A 6363-nucleotide genomic window follows, 5' to 3' on the forward strand; every position below is an offset into this window, starting at 1 on the left:
GTATATATGAAGAATATCACAATCCTGGGAAGACTTTGAGTGCAATACATTCATATCACAGGAGGAATCAATGACATCATCATCATCATATTAGTGATTATGATCTATATATATATATATATATATATATGCTTAGCAATCATTGTTCACTGATGATAAATACATGACATAAGGCACTAGTAAAGAAACACATTTACACCAACAACCGCTAACATCATGTGCAAAGCTCCAAGGATACTCAAACAATCGTCTTCTTCTGATTTATCATGCATTATTGCTTACTATGAGCAAACAACAAGACGAATACGGCGCCAAACTGTGCGGCTCTTTGCCCGTATCATTATTTTAAATAAATGCAGTGCTTGAGGATATTTTCCCTGTTGTGAATACAGTATATACCACTTCATTTATAAGGTGCGCATTAAAGGAACAGAGCAGAAATGCAAGTATAGTTGTGCTTCTTGATTAGCATGTTTAGAATTAGCATCCTATATATCATCAGTGACGTGTATAGGGAATGAGAATGTGGCGATGAAGACTCGTTGTGCTCTTGAAGAAACACTCCACTTTTATAAAATAGCCTCATTTTGAAACTCCCAGAGAGATAGACATTTTCAATCAATTTTAGCTTAGCTTAGCATAAGTCATTGAATCGGATTAGACCGTTAGCATCTCGCTCAGAATGCAATTTTTGATCATTTTAAAGCTTAACTCTTTTGTGGTTACATCGTCTACTAAGACTAAAGAAAAATGAGAAGTTGCTTTGCTCTAGGTCGATATGGCTAGGAACTAAACTAAACTATGCTGCTGTACCATGGCTGAAGCAGGAGCAACGATATTACGCAGATGTTGAAAATTGGCTAACTTTTATCATGGCACAGGGAGCATGTGCTAGTTATGCTGTGTTCACACCAGATGCGTTTTGAGCGTCAAACGTGAGTGATTTACATGTTAGGGCGAATAGACATCCTGCGGCGCGAATTTCGCGAGTGACGCTGCGCGAATGGCGCAATATGCGCAAATAAAGTGGATCTGATGCGCAAATGAAGCGAGTAAATTCAAACGTTCACGCGGCTAGTCTGGTGTGAACAGAATTAGATTACCTAGCTGGGGGCTATTTTCAGACAAAATATGATTTTGTCAGAAATAATTTCAGTTCCTTGATAAACACAGCAGAATGAGCGTATAGCTCCCATAGCCATATTAGCCTTGAAAATAGCAACTTTTCGTTTCCCGTCAGTCTGAGTGCACAATGTATCTACAGAAGCGTCAAGCTTCAAATAAGAAAACTATGGCAATCAGTCATCTTTCAAGTGAAACGCTAACGTTCTAATCCAATTCAATGATGTATGCTAAGCTAAGCTAAAAGTGACCTAGCAAAACCCGGATATCCAATGCAATCTCACGACAGTTCTTAACTTTTTGATTTAGTGGCTAATTCGTATGAATCTAATTCGTACAATTTAGTACGATTTGTTCATCACCCAATGACGGTCGGGTTTAGGGGTGGGGTTAGGTGAAACGCCTACTTTTTAATATCGTACAATTTCGTACGACTGAACACGTTCGAATTAGCCACTAAACTGACAAACGTAAAATACTTACGTTTTCTCGTGAGAGAAGAGATCGTCTGAATGGATTCAAAAATGGTAAAACTCAAGTGTTTAATACCAGAGGAGTTGTAAAATGGACCTATTTCCCCCTCCAAAAGGGAAGTGTTCAATTAAAAATGAGCTATCATCAATAACCGCGTTTCCACTATTGCAACTAAAGCCAGTCGCTTTTCCACTGCCGGGGCCTGATCGGGAAAGGAGCCTGCTAAAGATGGCGTGCGGCCATTAGACTAGTTTTTCGATCGCACACAAATATACACGTCCCAAACATATAAATAAATAAATAACAGAAAGAAAAACATATAGCTGGTCAGTTTGAGATCTAATCCATGAAACACCTTATAGGCTGGGGTCTTTTTGCGTATGATCGTCTTTATGTTTCCCTTTTAAATGTAAGGATGTTGCATAAAATAATAAAGTAGTTTTAATTTATACGTGACATTCCTTTACTGCGTCCTCCTTGATGTTTCAATAACGCATAATAGTCTTTACACCATATTAAAGACACAGCAGACGGTAAAGGTTGTCGAGAGTTTTTGACGAGTTTAAAAGGTGTGTTTGTGCATGAAACATGTGCGTTTAGATGCCTATATGTGTGCGAGAGACATATAGAGAGACGCTCGCTTGACCGCTTTGTTGATGAGCGCTTGGGTAACACAAAATAAGAATACAACAGAAATACATACAACTTTACAAATTTCGTGTCCACTTTTGTAGGCTCAATCGTGTCACATCTTGATAAAATAGCCTAAGCTGTATTGAAATCAGAATTACAAATATCGGATGTAATAAAATCACAGTAAGTAAATAAGCCAACATAATACAAACAAAAGCTATAACAATGTAGGTATATTGGCGTTATTCTTCAATGCGGAAGTGCGCTCGTTTTTGCGATTGTTTTCGAACTTTCGATTTAGCTCCCTATGGGAGAAATGACTAGGAATAATGAGCGGGAAAAAACGGTCGAACTACTCGCTCTACAAACAAGTGTGTCCATAAATATACAGTCGAAATCGAATCATATCGTAAGAAATATCAGTTTGCAACATCAAGCAGCGTAACAAGTTGTTTTAAGTGTCTAAAAATAAATGGAAGTGAATGAGACCGGAAGTCAAAAAGATTCAAATGGCTGCGCCTGCTCGTACACGGAGAATGAGGTGAATACAATACAGATCAATTAAATCGTTTCAACCCATTTTAAACTTTCATTTTACAAAGACCTGTCTGAAAAGAAAAGATTTGAGATATTTTCTAAAAACAATAAACAACGGAGGAGTTTTAAAATAGTTTTAGAAAGTATTTCAATTCGATGATATTAAGCAAATCGTGCAAACGTAGCATTTTTTCATTTTTTTTTCAGTCCTGCACAGCGCCGCTTTACAAACGTATTGGGAAAACTGCACGTAAAAAATGTAGCCCAGTCTGTGTCCTCAAACAAATGTTTGTTTTTATATGACGTGGTAAAATTGAATGTAGATCTTTATTAGTGGAATATAGGCGATATTTTATAACTCGCTCTTATGTGCTGAAACAACGGTTTTCTATACTAGAAAATTAACCGAATAATATGCAACATCGAACGAAGATGTGCGATTTTTAAAAAGAAGGCGTGGCACCAAAACCCACCCCTAAACCCAACAGTCATTGTAGGATGAGCACATCATACTAAATAACAAAAACGAAATGTGAAATTCCAGCCTGATCCCACGAGACGACGTTAGTATTTTACGTTTTGTCAGTGTAGTGGCTAAGAGTTCTGTCGTACGAAAATGTACGATTTTAAAAAGGAGGCGTGGCGCCCAACCCCACCCCTAACCCCAGCTGTCATTTGGGTGATGAGCAAATCGTACTAAATTGTACGAACTCGATCATACGAGTTTATACGAATTAGCCACTAAATCAAAAAGTTACGAATTGCCGTAAGATTGCGTTGGAATTGCCTATTAAGTGTCATATAGCCTATGGAAAAATGAATATGTTTTAGGCCTCTCCGGAGCATTTGGGCTAAATGTTTAACGGCGTCTATCTAAACGAGGATGTTATAAAATACATTTCACACCGAGTTATTATCGGAGAATTTCTGTGGTTTTATATTATGGATGGGTGCGCTCACTCCGCTGGATCCTGACTCCGTTAGTAGCGAGACCACTCAATGCACCATGCCAACAGTCGGTCGGCGAGTAAACAAATATAATGAATGTAAACACACAGGCCTGTGCATATAGACATATAACGTACAGCTGTACAGTAACGTGACCTTCTGGGGTTTGCGTGACGCGATGCGAGCTACTAGCCCAACAGTGGAAACGCGACATGATTTCAGCCTCGCTACTTAACCTCCAGGGCATTTGGTTCGATAAAAGCTCTGGCTCGCACTGGCCCGACAGTGGAAATGCGGCTAATGTTAGCAACAGCTATAATCACAGGATTTAACAGACATGCAACAGTCACCTCGCTTCCAAATGATTATAAAATGTGTACTCATAAGGAATGTTCAAAATGTAGCATTATTACTGATGTTTTGGGTTTGTTTTAGGCTGAAACACAAAACATTGTTGGGGTTTTAGCATGCATCAATAGTCAAATGTGAGCCTGAACCACAAAAACTGTAGCCAAGAATACACTGTCTGGCTTCAAATTTATACATTTTTTCCTTTATAATGATTCAAATATTTAGTAAAGATATATTAAAGAGATGAAACGTAATTTTTAATTAGTTAAATGCGTTACGAGAACTTAATTTAGCCAACTTTGAAGGCGATTTACTCGATATTTAGATTTGAAGATATTCCAAAAGTTGTATCTCAGCCAAGTATTGTCAAAAATATTCAGGTTTTCAGATGAAAAATAGTTCTTAATGTCCAAAAATGGACATTTATGACAGCTTTTGTGGTTCCCGGGTCACAAACCACCGTAAGATTCATCAAAACTCGTTCAGAAATGAAATGAAATGACTGATTAGGAAGCATCTCACTCACATAATGGACGCCGAGCGTTCAGATGAAGCGGATTCTGTCCGTTTAAGGGGTTAGTTCACCCCAAAAATGAAAATTCGGTCATCATTTACTTATATTTCAAACCTTATTTATCATAAATACACATATTGTGAAGAAGAAAAAATTAAATCTTTAACAATTGGCTTTTGTAATAGGAAATATAGAAGTCAACGGTTACAGCATTCTTCAAAATATCTAACAGAAGAAGCTCAAAGGTTAATGTTTATTTTCGGGGTGAACTATCCCTTTAAATCGGATGCTGTGGATTCGTTCACCTAAGTAAGTTTATATATATACAGTGAATTCCTCCAGGGAAATTTCTCAAGCATCATCATCAGAATATAAAGTCGGGCGTATTTTAATTTCTGCATTTGAGCTAATATTTCTACTTCATAGAGCTACACGTTGCTATGATAAGAAAACACTTTAGTCATGGGAGTTTTTACTCAGTCATATTTCGTCTTGATGTTATGCGCTGATTGCACAGGACGAAGCCAACAATGAGGAGAACTGTGCCATACAGTATGTCTGAGCCGTTTCCAGAAATGATCCGCTTGCCGCAAGTGAACACAGCGAAGTAAAGCACAGTAAAACAGCCAATCAGGACAGCGAGGTAGATGCTTTCGGCGATGGGCGACTCTGAAGTGATCGATAATCATGAAAGGAAAAACATTGGTGTGTTTGTTCTGCATAAACACCCATAGAAATCTGATACATGGCAGTATATGATTCAGGATTGGATTTCACGCACTGTAAAAGAAAATGGACTCAACTTAAAATTGTAAGGGGCGGCAGAGCTTTTTGAGTTGACTCGGCTTAAATCAAGTACAGTACTTAGGTTAAAAGCAGATCTGTCAACTCTTCGGGATTGTCCTGTATTTTATAATTGCATCCTGTAAAGGGATTTTCCCATATTTCTCCCGTACTTTTAATCTTTCTATGAAGGGTGGCGGTAAACATTGCCTTTACGCAACCCATACCGCCGAACCACCAGGGGACGCCCTTGCTCTTACATGCGAGTCTGTTCTGTGCTTTCATTTTATTTGGGCATGAAAACACTGTGAATTAAATATAAAAACGGCGGGATTCCTTTCCATTACAGGCGTCGTCGCCCTTCCTAAAATAATAATAACATCTAAACAATTCAATCTTGTTGGCTTTTCTTTTAAACATGGCAAATTTAGTCTTAAATGGTCGATGTAATAGCCCAGTGGTTAGCGCGCCGACATATGGTGCAGTAGCGCGTCAGGGTGTCTCGAGTTCGAATCCTGGCTCGAGGACATTTCCCTATCCACTCTCTCTCTCCCACTTCGCTTCCTGTCTTAATACTGTCCTATCTAATAAAGGCAAATAGGCCAAAAATAAATCTTTAAAATGAAAAAAATTAAAAAATAATAATGTTGGACTGTTTAAAAAAAAATTTGTTTCTTAAATGAACATAAACAGTTTGGAAAGCATTATTGATCTGTGCATATTTAAAGTGACACCTTTGTTATTTAACTTGGAGGACAAAACCTGCAAAAACAATAAATATATGAGTGAATAAATATGCTAATTATTTAATTAATTCACAAATTCCTGCATAATTAAAGCCATAAATAAATATTCAAAAAAAAAAAAATATATATATATATATAAACAAATAAATAAATATATATATATATATATATATATATATATATATATATATATATATATATATATATATATATATACACACACACACACATATATACATACAGTAGGTGACCTTT

General features: G+C 37.1%; 1 long non-coding RNA gene across 1 annotated transcript; it reads left to right on the forward strand.

The window, feature by feature from the left end:
- The first annotated feature begins 780 nt into the window (after window positions 1–780).
- Window positions 781–3440, forward strand: LOC148682555 (uncharacterized). The gene is made up of 2 exons (XR_015943075.1): window positions 781–3222; window positions 3404–3440. It is a non-coding gene; the product is annotated as an uncharacterized LOC148682555 (long non-coding RNA).
- Window positions 3441–6363: the final 2923 nt, after the last annotated feature.

The sequence above is a fragment of the Danio rerio genome, chromosome 4 (assembly GCF_052040795.2).
Source record: "Danio rerio strain M-AB ecotype USA chromosome 4, GRCz13ab, whole genome shotgun sequence".
NCBI classification, from domain to species: Eukaryota; Metazoa; Chordata; class Actinopteri; order Cypriniformes; family Danionidae; genus Danio; species Danio rerio.